Source organism: Rhipicephalus microplus, chromosome X (assembly GCF_043290135.1).
Source record: "Rhipicephalus microplus isolate Deutch F79 chromosome X, USDA_Rmic, whole genome shotgun sequence".
NCBI classification, from domain to species: domain Eukaryota; kingdom Metazoa; phylum Arthropoda; class Arachnida; order Ixodida; family Ixodidae; genus Rhipicephalus; species Rhipicephalus microplus.
In genome coordinates this window covers 28115245-28138963 of record NC_134710.1, presented here as the reverse complement: position 1 = coordinate 28138963, position 23719 = coordinate 28115245, and the positions used below count along the sequence as shown (strand labels likewise).

Here is a 23719-nt window from a genome sequence, read left to right as displayed (position 1 = left end):
TTTCACATCTGGAACTTTAATCTTGTGGCGTTAGGAAAGGAAATTTAGATAGATACTGATCTTTATAATAAAAACTCACCCACTCACTCATCCACTCACCCACTCACTCACTCACAAGAAATTGAGGGCTCAAGTTACGGGATGCAGAAGAAATCAGGTGCATGTCACGTACACGTCGGTTGGTAAATGATGGAGTAGCTCGTGATGGGACTGTTGCCGGCATAGGGTGCCGTCCACACAAGGCTGACCACGTTGCTGGTCACCTCTGCCACTCGAAGATGTTCGGGTGCGTCCGGTACCTCTGCGGGTAAAATGTTCGTCATGAGACGTGAAGATGCGTGTAATCAGAAGAATGTGATGGAAACCGCCACAACGTGCAATTACGTGCTTTAGATACCACTTTATGCAACCACTATAGTCATGGATCTATGCTTAGTGGAGAAACCTCCTGCTTGCGCTGCTGTAGAGCAACAACGAGAAAATGCTTTGAACTCGTATGCGAAAGCTCCTGATTATAGAGACGGATAGCGCTAATTAGACACTGCCGCTCAAAACAAGGCTTGGATATAGCGGACACGAGAATGTAGTGACAGATCAGAGGGATAGCGAGTTTTTTACGTGAGTGATAGTCTTGTCAGTGCGAAAGACATAGAAAAGACCGAAGGAATTATCAAAAAAGTTACCATAATTGTATGACTGTCCTGTTGAATCACTAATTAAAAAGTGTTGCCACGCGTACAAAACAAGGCTTATACCATATATAGTACGAGACCTCACTCACACTTGTTTACAAGAGCTTATGTTGTCTTTGTAGGAACCCATCATCATATGATGGGTTCCTACAAACTGATGGTTCCTGATGGTTCCTGATGGGTCATAATCATATGGTGGTTTTGGGACGTTAAACCCCACATATCAATCAAGGAACCCATCATCATCAGCCTATAGCTTGATGTTAAAAGACAAACGCATCTACCAACAGTACCACACATATCATGCCTTGCGCGATCTGAGTCCATTTTATGTTGGTCTCAGCCAAGCGGAAATCCGACACGCCCGTCTCGTCGACTTCAGCCTCCGTACGGAATATCGCGACTCGAGACAACGATAATTTGCCGACTTCGGCTGGGTGTCGCTTCCACCTGATTCTTGGCCTTCCGAGTCGGCATGGAAGACAGTGCTGCCTACGATCACTGAGGACGATGAAACGATAGAACACGTTCTTCGTCGCTGCTCTCGCTACAGCGCGCACAGACTGCCGCCAGCTGCTGCGTTAGCCCACCTTGACGACAAACCCTTGTCAAAACAGTCAGGGCTCAAATGCCGACACGATCCGTTTTTGCCCAAAAAATCAGTGAAGGCCTTATTGAACTTTTTGCGCGGTAATAGCCTATTAAATAGGCTACAGCACCCCCACTCGTGTATTTTTCTTTCGTGCGTCTACAACTATCTCAACTTTCCTTCTTTTTTTCTTTCCTCTCCCCTTGGTGCAGGGTAGCAAACCGGATGCTACAATTATGGTTGACCTCACTGACTTTCTTTCAATTTATTTTCACTCTCTTTCTCGCGCACTGTGCCGGCTCGTTTTCACTGGTAAGTAAACCTTAGTCCCTTTCCCACTCTAAAGCTGTGAACACTCGCGTTTTTTGCCTCCGCTGAGGCGAGCGCCTAACATCTTCACAGAATTATGATTAACTCGTTCAATTATCATCCGTTTTGCGTACCTTTCCTTTCCTTGACAATACGCCAGCTACTTCCCAGTCACGAAGGACATGGTATCGTTATCATGGACGCTAGCATTGTAGTCTTTGGGAGAGAAAACTAGTAGGTGCAGAGGTTTCAATATAGGGAACACTGTAGAGCACAGCAAACTTGACACAGTGCACCCTTCCATCCTATCTCGTCCCTTGCCCTCCTCCTGCCTCAACCATAAAAAAGGAAGGTGGAAACAGTATCAAAAAGAATGAAAGAGAAGAACTGCACCTAGCACACATATACACGAGGCGCGCCCGCGTCGGTGTGCGTGCAGTCTGAGTCACTATTTATCCAGCGTCGTGCGGGCTACGCCTGAATGTTGCTAGTATGGCATAAACAAGTCCGACGTACTACCAACAGCAAACGTTTGCAAAATGTGAAATGTTTGGTAAAGCTGCATTCGTGCTTTGTCCGAGAATGTATTTTCGAAATAAATCTTCCATACTGCACTTGGCATTCCGACCTATGCAGTCGCAAGCTTGATTGTAAGCATTAAGCACTGATATAGCAAAAAATTAATATTTGTTGTCGATCCAACATCCCGCAAACTTTTCGCGGTTGATGATACAACCTTAGTTTTCTTCTTAGCCGGGGCATCGATCGTCCTGATGCATCTCTTCAGATATGTCGGCCGAGTGTCGCTAGAGGAGGCATGCCGGAAAGGCTACGTTTCTTTGTTTGTTATTTACCGAAGACAGAATTCCTTTCACGAAGTTATGTTTTTCATCAAACTTGCTCATATTTGCAAATTATTCCAAGCGGTCGCATAGCTAAGAAGGCACTCTCAATGGCACAACCACGACCGATTACAGCGAGAAGACCCACACTTCAAGCTTTCACCGTGCAACGCGAAAGGCCGTTTAATTTTCGGTGTTACGCGTTCGGCCGCTCACCCTGCACAATTACGCGGCTGCTGCCGGTGTCCTTGCCGAAGGGGTTGGACGCCGTGCAGCTGAAGGTTGCCGAGTCACTGCGCTCGGCCGTGCGGATCTTGAGGGTGGAAAGGCGGCCACGTTCGTCATTCTCCTCCTTGAGCACGTACCTGACGGGAGAGAGAAAAAGCGGCGCAATTACAGCCCTGTGTATTGTAGACGGCTAGCACTCAGTCCCAAAGAGAGTGGGACAAAAGAAATATCATGTATCACCGTTAGTTTCCCCGTCTGTTTCCTTTGACAACACACTCATGACAATCTAGACCACCAGATTTGATATCCTTCTACCCCGAACAAAACGACGAACAAACAGACAAAAATGGCTGCTGCAAGCTATGTCGACGCACTGATTTCAAGAGAGCTCGGCCATTACTAAAGTCAAACAAATCAACTCCGCTCCCTCTAAAACAAAGAATACGGAACACGTACGGGTAAGTAGAGCGCGATACGAGATGCGGAATTCCTCGCAAATTAATTTTGCCGTTGATGATACGAGGCTATTCCTGGCAGAGTAAGCCATGACGAAGAAGCAATCAAGGCAGAGTCCACGTTTCGCCCCTGAAACAAAGTTTAGGTTGCTAAGTGTTGCGCAGCCGTGGAGCGGTTCAATTTTTTCTTTAATTTTTTACGTTTGGCCAAAGCAAGCGGCTTTGGGCTCGAGGCATTTCTCTCTTTTTTCTGTTATCTTGTTCGAGAAAGAATTTTGCTGGTTAGTCAAAGTATTATATTACGCCTAAACTTTGTGTATATATGTGTCCTTCCTGGATAGCCTAAGTTATGAAGTACTGGTTTCGCTTCTCATTTTCTTGCGGAGCAACCGCCAATCGCAAGTCACAGGCGGGTGGCGACTGGTTGTAGCGGCGTGTAACACACGGCTCATATACGCGGCTCTGGGCTCGACTGTACGCTTTCGCCTTTGGCGGTGAAATGGATTTTTCAGGCGGCGCGAATTAATTAAAGGAGCCGGAGCGCGGGCCGCCACCCAGAGTCTTGGCGTAGGCGTCTCGAGTGACGTTTTAATAAGAGTCGCCGAGCCAAAGTGGAAGCCCGGCGCTGTCGACGCATCGCGGGACTGCCGTGCACCCATGCACGCCGCCAGCTAGAGGTCCGACACGCACCGCTCAAAAACCGCGGATCACTTTTAGGCGCGCGAAATCCGCCAAGTTTTCAGAGCCGTCGCCGCGTCGCGTTATTTGGGAAACGCGCCGCTTGCTATGGTGTCAAGAATCCTACACGGGTGCATCGACGTAACTGACGGCACACGCAACGGCGCCGTGAATCCAATCGTTGCTGAGACGACGAAAGAATTCAACGCATCCATGGCTTTTATTAGGGAGATTTAGAATAGCGCTCCGCGAGCCCTTACGGGGCCGTCGCTGCCACTGCGCATGCGTCATAACGCGAGTCGGCGTTCGTGGCCCGCACGCATAAAATCGAAAATAGCGTGCGGTGATCGCGGCCCGCATGTGGCTCGCAACGCTGCATTCGATGCTACGATGTCGCTGCAATCGTGCGTTGCGGTTTGCAGCAGGGAAAACGATATTCTAAAACTCATATGGCGCTCGCTACGCCCGCAACGCCCGCAACGCCCGCAACGCCCGCAGCGCTTGAAAACGGTAATATAAAGCTCCCTACTGTCTAGAGAGAGTTTTAGTTTAGCGCGCGAAACTGCCTTAAGCGACAGAGAGCAAGAGTGCGCATGCGCTGACGCTACGAGAGGTTCATGCGCTTGCGCGTGCAAGAGACGCGCATGCCAGATTTCGGCGCTTACGTCGCGCCCACTATGGCCGTTGCGCACCTTACTGGCGGCTGTCTCGCGAGATCCCGACGGCTGCTCGCGTCGACGGCATGACTGCTGCGAAACAGTTTCCCACAATACTTACTAGAGGGAACTCTGGCGCTAGTGTCTACGGGAGTTGCAACACACGGCGCTTCAGCGAGCATGGGAATGGTGGGTAGTACACACATTTGTCTAATTTTCGTACTTCTGGCCTGCTTCTGGCTCCGTGTGTGTTCGTGTGGCTTGGAGCTGTTTTTTCACGAAAACATAAATTAGCAAATGTTCACCGTTTGCGCTTCACAACCTTATTCTTTTAAGCTTACTATTTCGAATCAAGTACCTAAGTTCAAAAGGGTTTGTTCTTTCTTTCGAAACAAAACCGTAACCAGTAATAAGCAAAGCCGCAGGTACGATTCACCGCCCACAAGTACGAAGACTAGGCAAATGTGTGTACTACCCATCATTCCCATGGTCGCTGAACGATCGCAGTGCCCGAGTGCCCTCTAGTTAACTTTAGCAAACTCTATGCTGCGAAAACGGCCGCGTCCATCGGCTACTGCAGTTCACTTCTCCTCCTATAGATGTCGCAGAGCAGCCCTGAAGTTCAAGGCTGTTTACGCCGAAGGGCACACCACGTGTCTGGTGTTTCGTGCGGTACCTCCGGTAAACTAACCCTGTGCGCGGCACCTCAGTCGTTACGTACCGAACGCGCCGTGCGTTGCACGCGCTAAACTGAAACTGTCTCATATTACTCACAGCACACAGGCATGACCAGGCATGACATTGAATGCTATAGGGTGCGGTATCTCGGCGAAAGAAACGAAGTACTTCGCGCTTTCTTCATCGGCGGGCTTCTCAAGATATGGACCACATTGCCTCAAACAGGCAATCTGCATCCCGCTGTGGCACATATAGCTTAGAAGAAAAGGTGCCTCGCTGCTCGCTCCAGGGGCGTTGGTTTGATTACCGATCACGCGGCTTCATTTAGATGTGAACGAAAAGCAAGAACAACCACGTACTTGAATTTAGATGAACGTTAAATAACAACACGTGGTCAAAAGGATTTGCGAGTCACCCACGACGCTGTTCTTCATCCATGGTTTTTATTTTTTTGACATGTGGGGACCATAATAATTACCCTATTATTTAGCTATCCGCAGACGTGATTCCAGAGACTGTAGTGAGGTCGTATCTGGTCCAAGCCGCTCGCAAATTCGTTGGTCAACGGAACTCATAGTGCTCAGCTGAATACGTTGCGCTGGTATGTCATCCCTGTGGTCGAGCTTAAATGACTGTGATGAGTGAGTGTGGCGTTAGAGTGCTACAGTGGTGTTTTCGCGGGGTTTCGTTGTGATGTCGCCAGTGTGACAAACGCGGGGGCGTGAACTGTACAGCGGCATCGTGCAACGGACACACGCGACAAAAAAAAAATGAAGAAGTTGCCGCGCGATCGCACGTGTCAACAGATTACTGTGAAAGATGAACCACAAGAGAAAGTTAACAAGAACAGAGACTGCAAAAAGGGCCATGACCAATTGAAAGGCGGCATGTCAGTGGTGGAGGAGAAAAACACCAGGCCTGCGCGCAAGGCGCAGCACAGTCACAGCGAAAGCTAGAAGAGCGGCTTTTCAGAGCCTTTTAGAAACACTCATTGGGTAATTACTGCAAGCACACTTGCTTGATACCCACTAAGTCATTATAAATAAATTTATTTGGGTAGTAGGCCGGCATTCGCTATGTTATTTTTCGTCATTCTTCTGAGAAGCGTGGTATCCGCTAAACACTTGCTAGGAATTTTGTGCCAATCGTTCATGCAGTGGCTGACGACGATGAGGAATTATGGCGAAAGCGGGTATGCACCACAGTTAATAGGGAAACAAGAACAAGCTTTTGTAATGAGTTGGAGCATTGGACGGCACACTTGATCGTTACGCTAATCGTATTGTGCGATGACTGGTTGTTCTTTCGCTGTTGTAAAACGCTTTATAAGTCGTATTAACGCGATTGCTTTCCCGACATCAAGGCTGCTTAGGCAGCCTTGATGTCGGGAAGGCAATCGCGTTAATCGGCAAGTTTGACAACAAGTCACAAGAACCGGTGTAGCTGAGTGGTAGAATACTGGGCTGACACCCAGCGGAGCCAGGCTCAAGCCCTACTGTGTCATTGGTGCTAGGTCAAGCCTACCTAAGGCGATTTTGACAATAAGTTAGAAGCACTGGCGTTTCTCAGTGGTAGAATACTGAGCTGGCACTCAGGTTCGAGCCCCTTTGTGTCATTGGTGCTAGTTTTTTTCTAAATTCGCTCGATGTGGTTACAGACACCGGCAGCAGCGGCGGCGGACAACTGCGCGTGATCCGAGTTGTGATTTCATAACAGCTTTAACTGTAAAACCAGGACCATGTCCAATTAGCAGATTACATGGCAGCGGGAGAGAGGAAGAGAACGACGACGAGCTAGAATGCCCGAAGTCTGACTTGGACCGCTTGGAGGAAGAGACGCTGGTGTCAGCGTTTAAGCCATCAAGTTTTGGGCTCGAGCACAAAGGGTCCGACAGCGTCTTTCTCTAGAGGTCCTCGGAAATGAGCGATTCTAGGGACAAGGCGTTCCTTTCAACGAAGCAGCTGATCCTAGCAGCCGAACGTCAGGAAACTGCACCGTCCCGGCTGCCGAGGGAGACCCGAAGAAGCCAGAGAGCCAGAGCGCCAGAGCGCAACTCGACGCTGGTGCCAGGGTCCGTAGTTTCGACCTTCGGGGGGCGGGTACGAAAGGCCTGACAACGTCAAAGGGTCTCCGGAACCAGTCGCTCACGGTTCCTGCTGCCGCCTGCTTCGCCCTTCCCGACCTGGGACCTGCTGTCCGCCTGCGTGCGATGCCGCACCCGTCAACGACGTCTCAGCCGTCCTGCCTCCTCGTCCGCCCCACGAGTGCTCGTGCCACCGACTCGACGCGTCTGCAACGGCTACGCTGCCAAGCCACCACAAGCATCGCCACAACCGGTGATATTGACGCTTTTTTGAACGGTCCTTGGGACTTTATAGGTAATGTTCACCGGTCGCGGTAGTTTTAACGCCTCAGTTCACTCTGTTTTGCGATTGCTTGTTCCTTTGTTTTTTATTTTTTCGAGTGTCATGAAGTTATATTTTGTGTGTTTGGAAAATGGCTCCTCCCTTTCTCGGTCCAAGGCCTTGCCTCAACTAAAACTGTACTGATTATGAAGCCTGCCTGACAGTGACCAGAATGCTCTAAATTTAGCTTCACCGTGCCAAAATATCTATGCCTGAATACGAAAATTGTGAGATTAAACGATGGATGCAAAATACGAGTTGAGAGCATGATTCGCAAGAAATGGGATGCTACAGCACGTAAGTGGCCCCTCCGGCTAAAGAAAAGCGCCAGATGGTCGCTGCTCACTCAAAAATTTCGGGATACGAGAGTGTCATCGAGCACCGTTTGCATCGTCTTCCCATTCCAGGCGGCGCTTCTTGTTGAAAAGAAACGCCTGTAACATTGGCCGCTTGAAGAATGAAAGCCTACTGCTCAGCAGTTGAAAAGTGTCCGCTGTTGTATAATTCATTAGGCTACATTTCCGCGAAGTACTTGCTATACGCCCAAAAGACCATACGTGCAGCTGCATAGTACATTGTTGATGCTGTTGGTGTTGATTATTTATGTCTGAGGGCCTTCCTCCCCCGTATTGCGCACTTCACATGGTGTGACACTCGGTACAATTAAACACATCTGCCACGTAACGTTACACGTGTTGACGGTACACCTCGTGCTACATGACCCCTGCATGTTGTTGTTCTTTCTCTATAGCGTAGTTTCAATCCTTCACGTGACTCTGTGGTGGAACTTGACCTCCACACAAAAGCACTGGCCTCAAATTGCACTCCAACCAAAGATTTGTCCGGTTTATTTGCATCCACCTTAATTTTTCGCTCACACACAAAACAAAACAAAACAAAAGTGGCAGATCCCACCTACAGTGGGAATCGATGATATGCGAAGCACGAATGAGGAAAGGTGTTCTGTCAGTTTAAAAACAGCACAATGTTATGAGGTGGACGTAAATTTTGCCATACATGACTTCCATGTCAAGATTATTATGTTTCTGCCTGGCATTTGCGTTCGTCGTCCATTCACGTCACGTAATACCCAATTTGGTGATGTGGAGCTAGCAAAACGGCCGCGAGCACGCTATGAGCGTAGCATGTAACCATGTTCTAGATGACACGCATGTCATGATTATAATGTTTCGACGTGTCATTCACGTTCGTCGTCTATCCACGGCACATAAATACAATTTTGGTATATGTCAGGCTAGCGAAACTGCCGCAAGCGCACCATCAGCATGGTATGTTGCCATGTTCTTGCATGACATGCATACCATGATTATCATGTTTGGACGTGTCATTTACCTTCGTCGTCTATTCATGTCACCTGATACCACATTCGTATATTTGAAGCTAACAGAACGACCAGGAGCGTGCTATGAGCGTAGCATGTATTCAAGTTTAACAAGAGACGCATATCATTGTTATTATGGTAGGACGCGTCATTTACCTTCGCCGTCTATTCACGTCACGTTATACCAAATTTAGCATATGCGAAGCTAGCAAAACGGCCGCGAGTGCGCTATGAGCGTAGCATGCAGACATGTTTTACATGACACGCATGTGATGATTATTATGTTTGGACTATGTCATATTTCTTCGTCGTCCATTCGCGTCTCGTAATATAAAATTTGGTTTATGTGAAGCAAGCAAAATGACCACGAACGCATGATAAGCCTGGCATGTACGCATGTTCTTACATGACACGCATGTCATGATTTCCAGGTGAGGGCCTGTCACTTTTGTTCGCCATGAAGTTATGTCATACCATACCAGTTTTGCAATATGCCATGTGAACGAAACTACCGCAGGAGTAGCAAGACCATGAATTGCATATCATGACATACATATCATGATTTTCATGTTATGACTAGTCACTTATGCTCATTTCACAGTCTTATTATGTAATACCAATTTTGGTATAGATACCAATTTCTAAGCGGCCAGGAGAGCTAAATGTCGTAGGCGGATGGACGGACGGATGGACGGACGGATGGACGAATGGATGGACGAATGGATAGACGGACGAACAGACAGACAGACAGACAGACAGACAGACAGACAGACAGACAGACAGACAGACAGAGACAGAGACAGACAGACAGACAGACAGACAGACAGACAGACAGACAGACAGACAGACAGACAGACAGACAGACAGACAGATAGATAGATAGATAGATAGATAGATAGATAGATAGATAGATAGATAGATAGATAGATAGATAGATAGATAGATAGATAGATAGATAGATAGATAGATAGATAGATAGATAGATAGATAGATAGATGCGGCAAGTCAGCGAAGTTCGCTAAGAAATGCTTCGCATTTAAAATAATATTAGTAAGAGTACGCCAACGCTGACGCCGAATTATTGCGATATGGGATACGTAGCGCTAGCGCTATCCCATTCAATGGCGTCAACAGTATCAGAAATGTGAGATCACGGGTTCACCTGGGGATTGAATTCACACTTAATGTTTTTCTAGAAAAAAGAAAGTAAACCTCGATGAGAAACAAGAATGCCATCACCGCACCTGACTCTATTTTCTTCCTTTTCTACGACGCGGCTTCCACTGCAATTGAAAGAGGTGCTTTGCGGCAAACAGTTCGCGTAAATAAAACTAGGTGGCACCAGGAGTTCTTGTCTCGCGTCACCTTCTCTTGTTTGTTTTCTCCTTTGCCTGTTCTTTTTATTTCTTCTCATTTAAAATTGAAAGCTAATACACAAGAAATTATTTGCGACCACCCGATGCCAAGAGAAGGCCACAGTTTTATCTGCTTATTATCAGCGTGTAAAATGAAAATGTCATGCTTACTTTCTTATTCTTGATAGGGCCAGTCAGATCGCAGCAGCAGCAAATAAAGGCCAGGACCATGGTGTAAGAATATTCTTACACCGCGCCCTGGATTGACGGCTTCACCCCCTGGGACTTCACAAGCAAAACGAAAAATAAAGTTTCCGACTGCTAGTACGACTACCTTTATGCGCTCTGCGAAGAGTGGCCTGTAGGTGTAAGGATGAAAATCGCGGAGGATGGCTGCTATGCAGTATTTCTGTATTGGTACTGACGACATAGTATATGCTAGATTTGTCAGTTGCGCAAGAATAAAACAAAGAGAAAGGGAGAACGTGAAAGACGCTCATCGTGGCGAGTTGTAGAATTACTAACGGGTTTATGAGGGCGCCAAGTACGCTCGTTCCTGCTGCATCAAGAGCGGTGATTCACTGAATAGTCAAACCAAGAAACCATATCTATCAGTGTGGCTTGGCCGACGATTGGCCACTTCAATGTTATCACCGGGGCGAGTCGCATGAACACACTTATCGCATCCATTTTCGTAACCTCCGCATGCAGTTTCATTTTTTTAAGCACAGAGCATGTCCGCCCTTGACTGTGCTGATAAATAAAAAAACAATAACTGCACGATGTCTTTGCGATTAAAAAGAAACAGAAGAGCAGAAATCATGATTCTGGCGGCAAGCTTAACTGTCACCGAACGAAAAAAAAAATATAGATGAAGGGCTCCTTTTTTTTTGTTAAACGCTACCTAACGAAGTCAGGGAATCAACAATATACATTACTTGTTGTTTTGCTCTGTACAGTGCAAATTACGGTAAAGTTTTGCACAAGTAGCTCACATATTTCCCGTTCACTATCTGGCGCAAGGATCCGTGGAGAATGATGTTTTGGCGCACCTGTCTACTTGCAGTTGCCGATAATCAATCAAGGCTGCGCTTATTACAGGGGAAAAACAGCGCATGGAACAAAAACCAGTACCATAAAAGTTTTACGTTCCATTCCAGCTTTCCTCGATATGTATTAATTAGCCAGTCACATACATGCCTTCTTTTTCATATTCGCTGCCCCGCCACGGATAGTGGCTAAGGTACTCGGCTGCTGACCCGCAGGCGGCGAAATCAAATCCCGGCTGTGGCGGTTGCATTTTCGATGGATGCAAAAATGCTGTAGGCCCGTGTGCTCAGATTTGGGTGAACGTTAAAAGAACCTCAGGTGATCGAGATTCCCGGAGCCCTCCACTACGGCGTCTCTCTTAAACATATGGTGGTTTTGGGACGTTAAACTCCAGTTATCATTTTTTTTCGTTTTCGCTGTCATGCGTGCATAGTTTGAGAGATAAATGGTCAAGCTACGAAAGCACGCAGCACATGGTCTTCCATAAATTTGAGCGCCCCTTGCATGCTATTATTGTACATTATATTCTATATAACTTTACTATATGTAATGAATGGTTGCGTTGCTTCTTCATCACAGACACGAAGAAGCATTGTAATGGTAAAATAATAGTTTGGGTTTTACGCGTCGAAGCCGACATAGTTCTGAAGCCCGCCGTAGCTGACAGCTCTGGAAATTTCTACCATCTAGTATTCTTCAACGTGCCTGAGATCGCACAGTACACGGGGCCTCTACAGTATTTCTCCTTCTTTGAAATGCGACTACCGCGACCGGGATCAAACCCTTGACTTCCGGGTCAGCAGCCGAGTATCGTAACCACTGTACCACAAGCATGACTGCTAGCGCTGCACAGTTCTAACAGGACCCAAAAGAAACGCAATCACAAATGTACAATCATTATTAGGCTTCTTTCTGGCGTAAACATGACAGTGTTTTCGTCGCGTTTGTTCCGCAGCAGCTCCGTGCAGAGCATCTTCGTGTTTAGCTTTTGTATAGCCGCAATATCAGCGACAAGCGCATGAGGCCCAGAGGCATGCTGGTACAAAGCACGCCTAATGAGATATCGAAGAATGTATGCGGGGCAGCTCTGATGAACATACAAGATTGTACGCAAAGCGTATTATACGTACACATAAAGCCATGTGACCGCAGGGTGGTCTACATAGCGAGCTTTAGGCCGTTGTGTTAGTCGAGGAATTATCTAAAGGACTATAGGTACTGCATTACGTTTCGTGTCAAATTTTTCGGCGGAAATCTTACGAATATACCACGAACGATGTCACACGGCGTGTTCAGCGCCCAAATAATAAATTATCCAGTAACTCTATGATTTATATTTAAGCATCGATCCAGCCAACGCCTCCTCTATTTTATCAATGCCAGACAGATGCACCCGATCCAGCCATTCAACCACCACCTCTCTTAGCCCATTCCTGCGCTCGATGATTGCGTAGCCTTCGCGTATGCTTTGCGGTCATTGGGGAAAGAGCCTAGAGAGTCTTTCATGCAGTGCCTCACGACGAAAAACATATGAAGTATTCCATTACTTAGTTGCATACAGATTCTAGGGGTGGCGTCTTGCATTCCTCGTGTTCACAATATTGGCGGTCACGCTGGCTATGTAAAAGATACAGTGTTTTAAGATGGCGTCTCGCCGTTTCTGGCGCTATGCGGGCAACCAATGGGGAAGTGTCACTGCAACGCTTCTGCATGCGCTGCTCTGAAATGCGGTGACGTCATTGCTTCGAGCCACAAAAAGGCAGCACGAGGGAACGAATTTGACAGACGGACGTATGATAGTGGAGTGAGAAACACGTCCATCGCATCTACGGGGAAAAGCACTCGGATGCACACGTGTGTGACGGAAGCTGCTCTATACCCATCATGTATAGCGTCACATCCCGACCACTCCCTGAAGTAAGGCGCACAGACGGCTCCAGTTGAGAAACACTCGTTTTCACTGGCATTGAAAAAAAGTTAAGGAGGCGTAGGCCCAGCCAATAAGCATTAACAGGCTACTCCGAAACACGCTGATCTGCGAAAGCTGTGTGCTCATTGACCCACCACAAACAAATCAGCGAGTTCATAACTAGCACAAAGCCATTCATATCGCATGTCACGTGCTTTCTAACATGAACACATACATGTCGCGCAGTTGAAAAGCGCCTTGTTACCTAAATGAATTGTTTATATATCTTGAATAGATCAATAGAAGTAGGAAAGAAATTAGTTCTCTTGAACTAAGAGAAGATATCAGTATTTACGAAGGACCCGTTCATTCGTGCGAACGACTACATTTCAGCGTGCACACTTAACATTTGTAAAGTACTCGTAATAACTCCAGACTGTACCTTCTAACTGAATGCTACATTAGAGCCGTTCTGTGATACATTACTTACACTGGCGAAGAAGAGAGAAAAAAAATCAGTGCACCTTCTAAGCGCAGATGTGTTATTGCTGCAAAATGGGGAGGGGGGTAGTGTTGCAAAATTAGTGATTGCGCAACCAAAAAAAAAAAGCTATTCAGGTGCTCTGAAAGACAAACGAGCTACTACAAAGGCTTTGCGGTAAATAAATGACGATGACCCTTCATTGTGCAATGACACAACAAGACACGGCAAAATAGTCCGTCCGAGTTACACGGTTTGGAAGTATAGCAATGGCTGCAGTGAAGGAGAAAAAAAATTGGGCCGAGCATCTGATTATAGCGCACAATGAGCAGATATCCAGCCGGGTTAGGGTTGAAGGACGATATGTCAGGGCTCGCGAAGGAGGATCATTTTATTGTGCCGCTTTTTCGGGGCGCGTTTCACAAGAGAAGCGATGAAGTACTGATGGCGAGAAGAAGATGGCTGCAGAAATACAAACGCAAGAAAACATGCGCTGTGGATGCTGTCCCATTATTTCGCCGACCCAGGGGGCATGTTCGTGAAAGCCACACGGTGACCGGTTGCGTTAAACTACATCGATCAAGTTGGTTGGTTTTATTTTCTAGCGATGTGCGTCTTGCGCCAGTGACCGGCAGATTCCTTTACAAAGTAAAATAGTCTCGAAGGAGGTGCGGCGATGAGCGGTTAGAACTGGCAGCCCGCAGTGGGGCCGTCTCTTTCATCATGTCAGACGCTGTCACTGAAACGTGTCGACACGAAAAAGTTGCTAGAGGATACTGCGTTGAGCAGTGACACGAAGCGGCTAACTGTGCGGCTTGGGATAGGTGAATTATTGAAAAATTCCTTTTAATATGAGGCAAGATTGAGCACGGCGACTTCCACTTCGAGAAAAAAAAACTATAAAGTAGCCCAAGGTGAGAATAGATTGCTACAGACAGTTAACGATACCCAGGGAGGCTCACCACCCGGAGACGATGTAAGAGCACCCGAGAGTTGCGACATGTTAGAAACTATCGCACGATCCTAAGAACATCTTTAATAGCACAACAGCGCATGGCAGCACTATGGGGGCTGGCTGGCGAACTTTTCAAGGAAAAACAAAGAAATAAAAACAGCCGACATGGACTTGCGAAACGGGGTATACCCTCGGAGGCGATTTCATCGAAAAAGGACATTAACTGTATTGCAATGACCGAAGCTTGCTACTTTCCGAAGTCTGCGATAGCTCACTGCCCGAAAAGATACGCCTGGTTGGTCTTGTTAAGTGCACTCGGATTTCCACCGCCATATCTTTTGCCCCCTCAGCTAAACCGGAGCTTGTAATGTTACACTTGGTCAAGCATGAGTTCATTCGGCTGCCGGTGATATTTAATTCAGGTACGAAGAGGAAAAGTGAACCACAAATGAAGTGCAAGAGGGTCTTTATGCCAAGTCTGATTAACTCTGAGGAAGAAAGTGTGGTTCTGCGAACCAACATGCCAAGCTAAAGGCGACCTCCGATTGCCAGTCCTTTGTTGTTACCTAAACACTTGTCTTTTTCCTTCATGGTCATTTACAATGAGGCGATATACTTTCTCTGTAAAAATTATCTATCTCATCGCTATTTTTTCGAACTCCTGGTTTATTGCGATGTAATATTACGAAAAAAAAAATGCTTAGCATGCTGTAATTGACAGGAAAGCTTGGATCACGTGTGAGCTCAAGCGTCTGCTGCAGCGTCGTCTGTCTTGCATGTTGAAGACTCGAGTGGAATTCGGGTGGTTTGTATCGACAGCTTACGGAAGCGCGTGTCGATATGAAGGGCAACGCAGCCACGTGAAGCTGTGCAAAAGACATGAGCACTGAAATATTGCTTATTGCTGTCGAACAAACTTAACTACTCTCTTCAACGCAAGCGTTGAATAGCTAGATGATAAAGCTATCGGGATGACGAGGTGCACATATTACGAAATTTGAAGTCATATTGCCGCGACAGATTGGCCACATTTAAATAGCACGCTGTGACCTTCGTGCTGTGCAGCGACCATCGTGGCTCGAGCACTAGGCCAGACCCGGTTAGCATGCATTCCTCTTGCTTCACCCCGCGCTTTAGATGGCGTACAGTCGCAATATTTTTGAGAGTGAACTCAGGAGGGCGTACCATACTGAGGTGACACGTCACAGTATCTGCGCGCATGCTCGAGGAGGGTAGCTTTGCTTTGCACGAATGACGTCACCGTTTTGCTCGTCTCTCAACTGCTAGCAGATTTTTGGCATTATTAGCGATGATGCGATTGATATGCGGGGTTCAACGTCCGAAAATATGATTATTAAAGACGCCGTAGTGGAGGGCTCCGGGAATTTCGACCCCATGGGGTTCTTTAACGTGCAACCAAATCTAAGCACACGGGCCTAAAGCATTTTCGCCTCCATTAAAATGCAGCCGCTGCAGCCGGGTTTCGATCCCACGACCTGCAGGTTAGCAGCCGAGTGTACCTTATCCACTAGGCAACCGCGGTGGGGCAAGCATACGTATAGTGATCGTACTATGGTGGCAACTAAAATTTTGATGCTTTCAGTTTAGGCGATGTGTTACCCCAGCCGTAAGATGGCAACACATCACTTACCGCTTCAAGTAAACACGTGCACAAGTTATTTACTACATTACCTTTGCTAGTGCATTATACGTCTATGTGTTTTTGCGTATGTGATAGTAGTTCGAATCGGTCTTTATCGTCTGCGATTGTACGGTTCAATATCGTCGAGCTGATCAGGCACGAATCGGATGCGAGAGAAGTGCACATCATGGCGTGGACGCGATGGCAACGTTATCACGCTCCGTGTTCTTGAGCATTTATGGCAATGAAGAAGTACGGGCCGCAGCGGGGAGATGCCATGAAATATATGCGATAACATGCCCGGCGTGAGTCGTGGTCTTCGCTCGTTACGTCTGCTTCTCAGTCTGGCTGTTGATAGGTACGAACGGCATCAATACTTTGTTAAGTGCGAATTGCATTTGCCATTGAAGGCTTAGCCTAACGTTTTTGGTATTAAGCACGCTGTTCGGCGCAGAGATCTTTCTTTGTGCTGTTCACTTCGTATACTGTTGTCGTGTATTGCTTCACACGAAAGAAAACTGTTTGGAATGTTTCGCAGCACGTTTGCGAGACAGTTATTTCTTGGCTCAAGAAATTGAGCCGCCGCTCGCGTTAGGTTTTTCTTGGGCTGCTACATGTATTCGAATTCATTGCATGGGCGAGTTTTTGTGAAAAATGCAGCTGTGCACAGTATCGTTATTGGTGCCGTTCGCAAATTCCTTGAAGCTCTAACGAATGCAATAAAAGAAAAGTGGTGAATCTAGAAAAATGTTTGCTAGCTAAAGCTAGGACGTAATCTTTGAGTAAACACTCCTGCCTCGTTAACGGCTTGCATGAAACCTAAAATTGCTTTTTTTTAGCTGCGGCGAATGCTTGTGACTGTTTTCCACGAAAGAGTTATGTAAATTGTGTATGGAAAAATTAGTGGGGAGGTGGGAAAGAAAACGTAGTCAACATTTTGTTTTTCTTTTATCGGTTCATGCCGGAGTAAAGTGCTGAGGCAACTTCTGCCGTCTCGCGTTGTGCACTGTATGTGTAGTTGTGCATGTTTATTGCAGTTTTACTCTGCTGCGGCTCTTCCTATATTGTTGCCTATATGTTTATTTATTGTGTGTAATTTATAATCACGATATTACAGCTGTATTTTCACTTCTCGCAGTGCATTGAATCTCTCTTTGTGCCTGCGTTCATCAAACATTAACAAAGTGGGCATGTGCTTACCAAGAATACCACTTTAAAATAAATGTTTTCGCTCCTCCAATGATTCTCACAATTTAATTAAAATGTATGCATAGACGCTAATTGGCATCACGTGCTTGCACGAAGCTCATCGAAACATGCAAACGACGCGTTAAAAAAATTAAAGCATTGCCTCTGAGACAGGCACGCACGTAGAAGTGGTCTCCGAGGCTGTATAATATCCCCAATCACTGCATAATGACCTTCAAAACAGTCTTTTCTGTGGTATGCCATTTCTGAGGCTTCAAAGTTTCCCCACGCCCATTTCGTGCGCTACGAGCCCAAATCAGCCGTTGGGGCCTATGGAAGTGTCCTGTCTTAACCTTTTATACAACTCTATGCCTCAACAGCGTTGGCAGCTTCGAAAGCAACACGCTCCAGTTTTCACTCTCAAAAAGATTGCAAGTGTACGTTCTTATCCTCGGCCATGGTGGTATCAGCACGCTTGAACAGGCGGACCATATGTCCTCGATGTACACTGTCCTTCTTAATGAAAGGCAACACGCGATTGCGTGACCTGCTCTTTACAACGGCTGCCTGCAGAATCTTGCAGCGCTTGTCCAGTGTCCACAACTCGTTGTTTTGTTTGCCAATAAATGACGCTACAAACCAACCTCTTTGGCTGTCGGTCCATAATGGTCAGGATAACCACTGGTCATTAAGGGTAACTAACTGGATTCCCAGAGAAGGCAAGCGGGCTAGGGGGAGAGAGAAGGTTAGGTGGGCAGATGAGATTAAGAAGTTTGCGGGTATAAATTGCCAGCAGCAAGCACAGGACCGAGTTGACTGGCGGAACATGGGAGAGGCCTTTGTCCTGCAGTGGACGTAATCAGGCTGATGATGATGATGGTCCTGAAGGCAGCCACCGCAGAGCACAGGCCACGCGCTAACGTGTTCGCTTTCATAAAGGACGACAGTGTACATCGCAGCACTCTCGTTCGTGAGCTGGTTCCTCTATTGAAGAGCAGCTTCCATCTTTTCTTTCCGAACTGTGCTCGCGTAAGTGGCAACCGCTTGTCGTCGAAATTCCTCCCAGGTAGACAATTAAGTTTCATGGATCTTAAACCATGTCTTTACGAAGTCTTTCTAGGCAAAAGTAATTGCGATGAAGCCTCTCTTTGTCATCCCATTAATTCAAGCTCGCCACTCTCTCAAACAGGTGCAACCAGTCTTCCACGTCTTTGAATAAGTCGCCATGTAATACTGGTGGCTGGTGCGGTTGACTGATGACCATTTGGGCCGGCGTGACCTGGCTAGCCATAGTGGCGGCGTCCATCGTCTGAGTTCCCCGACTCGCTCTCTGGATTTCGTGCCTACCTGTCGTGCCTACCTGTCGTGCCCCCGAAATCTCCGACGACAGCGCAGCTCTGGCCGACTGGCTCGCCCACGCCCTATCCTGCCGCCGACAAAAGCTCTCGCCGAGAGGTGCCCCATCCTCGGACTCCTGCAACCATGTCCATCTTTCCTATCTTATTCTTTCTTCTGGGTGTCGCTATCCTTACGCCACGCTTTCTTCTTCCCCTCGCTATCTCTATATTCAATCCCATTCTTTTAATCCCTTCTCTACCCCCATCTCTCGTGAGCTACTGTCGAGGTATCCTCCCCCTGAGAGACAGTTACGGGGCTCACATTTATCTTCTTTTATCTTTTAAGGATCATATAAAGTAAGTAAAGAGTTCCCCTTCGCGTCAAGTGAAAAAGACTGAACTCAGGAGCGTCACCTCGAAGACGGCGACTTGCCCTCTGGTGTACAGGAGTCAGCTCCACCGGGCTGACACGATAGTGATCGGGGCTACGCTGTCTTGTGCTTGTGGGGCTTTGTGTCGTACCCCGTATCTCCACCAAAAATGTTGCGTTGCCTAGACTCACAGCTTAATAAAACAAACCTATTTATTACGGTAAACTTGTGCCCACAACTTTAAGTGACTATGGTCAGTCGAATCTTAAAGCTGCCGTTAAACTGTCTTCTTTGTAGCAAGAGGGACACGAGCGCGTGGCGCATGCGAGCCGGATCTGGCCTGGTGCTCGTGCCACGTTGCTCGCTGCACGGCAAGCGATGGTCGCGACACGCTATTTGAATGTGGCCAACGTGTCGCGGAAATATACACGAGCAAACGTAGAACATTCCTTCAACCCCCATGAGCATAAGTAGAATATATGCAAGATATTTAAGTTCGCTTATGGGCAAAAAAAAAAAAAAACCAACAACTAACCAGCTTGGACAGACACCCTCGTATCCGATTACCAATATTAGTTGGACCGTGGTCTCAAAAGCACATCCAGCAAAAGGCAAACATCTGAAAATATTTCTTAGGCTACACTTTACTAGAAAAACTCTTGTCAAGAGCAGTTATGGGTGGCTATATGCGAAGCAATGTGCTGATCCGTATATCGTGCGTACAACTGGGACAGAGATGTATGCGTGATAACATACTATTGCAATGTGAACTCCGGCAAGCAAACTGCACAATGTGATGTTATTTCCTTGCTTGTTTCAGTTTACTGTATGTGTTTTTTGTTAGTTTATGTTTTTTGATAACCACTTTTTTTGTGGGGGGGGGGGGGGAGGGTCAAGTCAGAACTCACATAAATAGAGTAGCCGAGGAGATATCAATCTTGGTCTCTCTTTCAGGGAGCAAGTTATAACAATAGAGCTCTGCCACGTTTAGTGCCCTAAAATAGATACATTTTTTTGTCAGGCAGTGCTAATGTAGGATAAATTGCTGTATTTCACTTGAACTTTGTAATTCTTGCACCTAATAATTTCGTTAGATTTATCGTCGATCAAGCTATTCAGGATCTAATATCAAGTTCAAAATCAAGTTTTCAGCAATAGCGCCTGTTTTCCTTGTTTTAATAAATTAAAAAAGTAAACGAAAGAATTGTCACAGTTTCTTGGGGACGGTTAACCTTTTTCACTTGATTGTTACAAGATTGGTGTCTAGATGACTTTGACGACGCTAGTGTATGCAAATGATGAAACCTGGCGTGAAAATGGTAGAAGTATAAAATGTAACCCCACGTGGCCTTCTTTTCGCGGCAGCCACGTTTTATGAAAGCGAACGCTAACAAGCGCGCAAGAGGCACTCGTCGGAAGGCTGCTGTGAAGCCGTGCGTGGCCCGGCTTATATGCAAGTTTATGTTACAGTCCTGCATGCTCCTGGCATTTGTGAGCGTAGAAAATAGCATTCGGGTGAGTTTTTTTTCATTCCTCACGCTTTGGTGAACGGCCGTAGTAGTCGAAAACCGAACCAGTGACCCCGTGCAGGCGCTGCATCAGGATGTCATTCAACTTAGCCATCACGGCGGGTACTGCGAATCGGGGCTGTAGTCTAGTGCATTAGGAGCTGAAGTCTTAATGAAGAAGCTCTTTGATGCATTACTAGCTTCTGTTTGCGCTGCCTTCATGGGGTATTCATATAGTTATTTTCCTTCGTCATTGGGGAGACAGCTTCGTATTTGTATAGAACAGTGAGATTGCTTAGGCGAACAAACCATTCCTGTGGCGGCGCTTTGCCAATAATAATTTCACCAACAATACCCCCACCATTTTGGAGTCGGACACCTAAAAGAACGCCGAGTAATAGCCGTAATGTTAGCTCCATCCGAGGAACCGAATCGCGGACGTGACGATGCCTTGGGCAAGCTCTAGCTAAGCTGGCGCTCCTTTGTTTTCTCAGCTACTAGGCTGTGTTCAAAAGCAGCTCTTGCAAGTGGAAAAAAAAATACACACGGGCTCAAACAAAAGAAATATTGATTTCTAAGGACAATACGCCTCCCACTAGTTGCAGTTCGCATAGAGCTAGAATGTATAAGATTTAAGTTCTAAAATAATCAAAGCAGGCAGGGCTTCCCGAGTCAAAAGGGTAAAAAAATTGAGATGTGGCCGCCTGCGATTTTACTCGCACGGCCCGTACAACGATGCACTTGACATTTCCAGACTCTAGGCGTCCTCACCTTTCTATCTGATCTACATTAAAAAAAGGAATGCTTTCACCTGTTCGTCGTCGTCTGTCTTCCTTATAACGCAACTATATTGACTTTTGAGCCCCTGTGCAATTTCAGGCAGCTGTAAGCCCCTTGGCTTCTATGTCTTCCCTCACCTCTTTTGAATAATGTTCAAGTACTAAGAACATCATATAAGCTTAAAATTCCTCTCTGATAAAAAGAAAGTAAGTACATTCACATTATTCATTCATGCAGATTCGAAAATCATGCCACTACAGAATAAGAGAAGTAGGCGAGTTATATTTGATATACAAATTGAGAGCAGCGCTCACTGTTGGGCCTTCTTGCTTGGTCAAGTATTTGCTTTTTCCACATAAACGGAGGACACTATTGTTTCTCTTGCAGGCCGAAGTGAACGGGCTGCTAAAGACAATAAAAGGTTACCTCGTCTTTACTTACGAGCGGAAACAATAATAGCGCAGAAATGCGGGACTTTAGGGTAAGCTGATGATCGGCACCAGCTTCGATTTCCCGCTTTACGAACACGTGTGAAACGCAGAAGTTATCTGACGGAACAATTAATCAATCTTTTTGCATGAAACTTTTTGCAACTGATTAAGAAAACTCATCCGTAGTGAATTTTAAGGGCACACTGCTGACATGAAGTTGGAATTAATCTAGGCAATTCCTCGAAAATTGTTGACTTCATGAAAGCCTAAAAAAATAAGCCTACGAATTCACAGCACTGCTTCAGAAATATGGTTTATTTTTATTTTTATCTTTTTGTTTACAATGCACAAACATTACACATATACAAATTTACAACTTACATGAAATTGGTACGAAATTTATGCGAGTGTTTCACGAAGCCCTACTCATCAATCAATAAGAACCAACCAGCAATAATGTCAACAAAAGGTTAGAGGATACTATTAGTAGTAAATGAAATGATAATACGAAGAAAAAAAGTAGACAAAAAGGCAACTCGCCGTGGTGCAGGCACTGAACCTGCCCGCGGCAAGCTTTTTCATTTCCACTTCTTTTGTTTACTCATAAAGTAGAGATGTCTAACATGAACAGTATCAGGGGTTTTAAGAAAAAAAAAACGCTTCCTACGAACATTACAATACAGAACGAATCTAATCAAACTCGGTGCGACTTTTCCCATGTAAAACCTCTTCATGTTGATGAACTAAACGCGATCTGTGACTACGAAAAATTTACTGCACAGAGTAGCTAACGACTTGACAATGACCCCATGGTGGCAGGGGCAAGAATGACTGAAGTTAAATTATTTTATAACAGATCAAGGTACCCTAGTTGTCGTTGTGCTGCGTTGCCATAGCGAGTTTGATCTCGGCCAAGGCGCCACACTTTGATGAGGCAGAATTGAAGAACACATTGTAGTGGCGTGAAACTCGAGAGAGAGAGATTAGGTGGGCATTATTGCAATGTAAAATAAAACAGAAGGGAAGTTTTTGTTTACCATTGAGTCCCGGGCAACTACAATATTGAAACGTTGTCTTGACGGTGAATTACACAAAACTAAAGCCAAAAAAGATGAGACTGATTATGGTGAATTTGCCGAGAATTTGCACTAATGGGCACGGGAAAGGAGGTTATTCATACCAGCCAAACATTCCAGATTTCGACTGTTTCTTCCGTTTGTACGATTGTCATGAAAATCTCCCGGAAATTGAAATTTTTGTGCGTGATCTGGCCACATGGACAAAAATGGAGGTCAGTCCACTTCAGTCTCTTTGAGAACCCACAGCATTTTATTATAAACGAATTCAGGAGGCATTCGTCTGGACGTACAGTAGTCTCAGTGATGCCAAACCACGGCAGATATGAATTGGTGAAATTTCCCGGTCAAACTCCACTGTGTCTATCGGGTCGAAATATGAATGTTCTGAACTCTTTTCCAAAACGCGACGTGTGATGTGAACTTCAGTACCGAAGCCGCCGAACGAAGGCCGATCGAGAGCAGCGCGCTCGAAGCTTCAGAAGTACGCGCGCGACCAGTGTATGCATTGTCTTCTACAGTGCATGTGCTTGTTGCCACAACCACCGTGATTGAAACCGCGGCCGTTCTCGACACGATCATGTGTGGCGATCACGTTACTGACAGTACTCCGAAAGTGTGCGCGCGTCCGACGCTCGGTCACTCAAAGCAACGCTTCTTTCCGCAAACTCTGCAGTGGACAAGACCGTGGCAGATGTGATCATAGATGAGAATAAACGACTTAATATTGAAGGCACGTGCGCAGCCAGCGCACATGGATTG

At 46.3% G+C, this 23719-nt stretch overlaps 1 pseudogene; it reads right to left on the bottom strand.

Moving 5' to 3' along the window:
• The window catches only part of LOC142775020 (cell adhesion molecule Dscam1-like), a 429006-nt pseudogene that overhangs the window by 10889 nt on the left and 394398 nt on the right, over positions 1-23719 (bottom strand).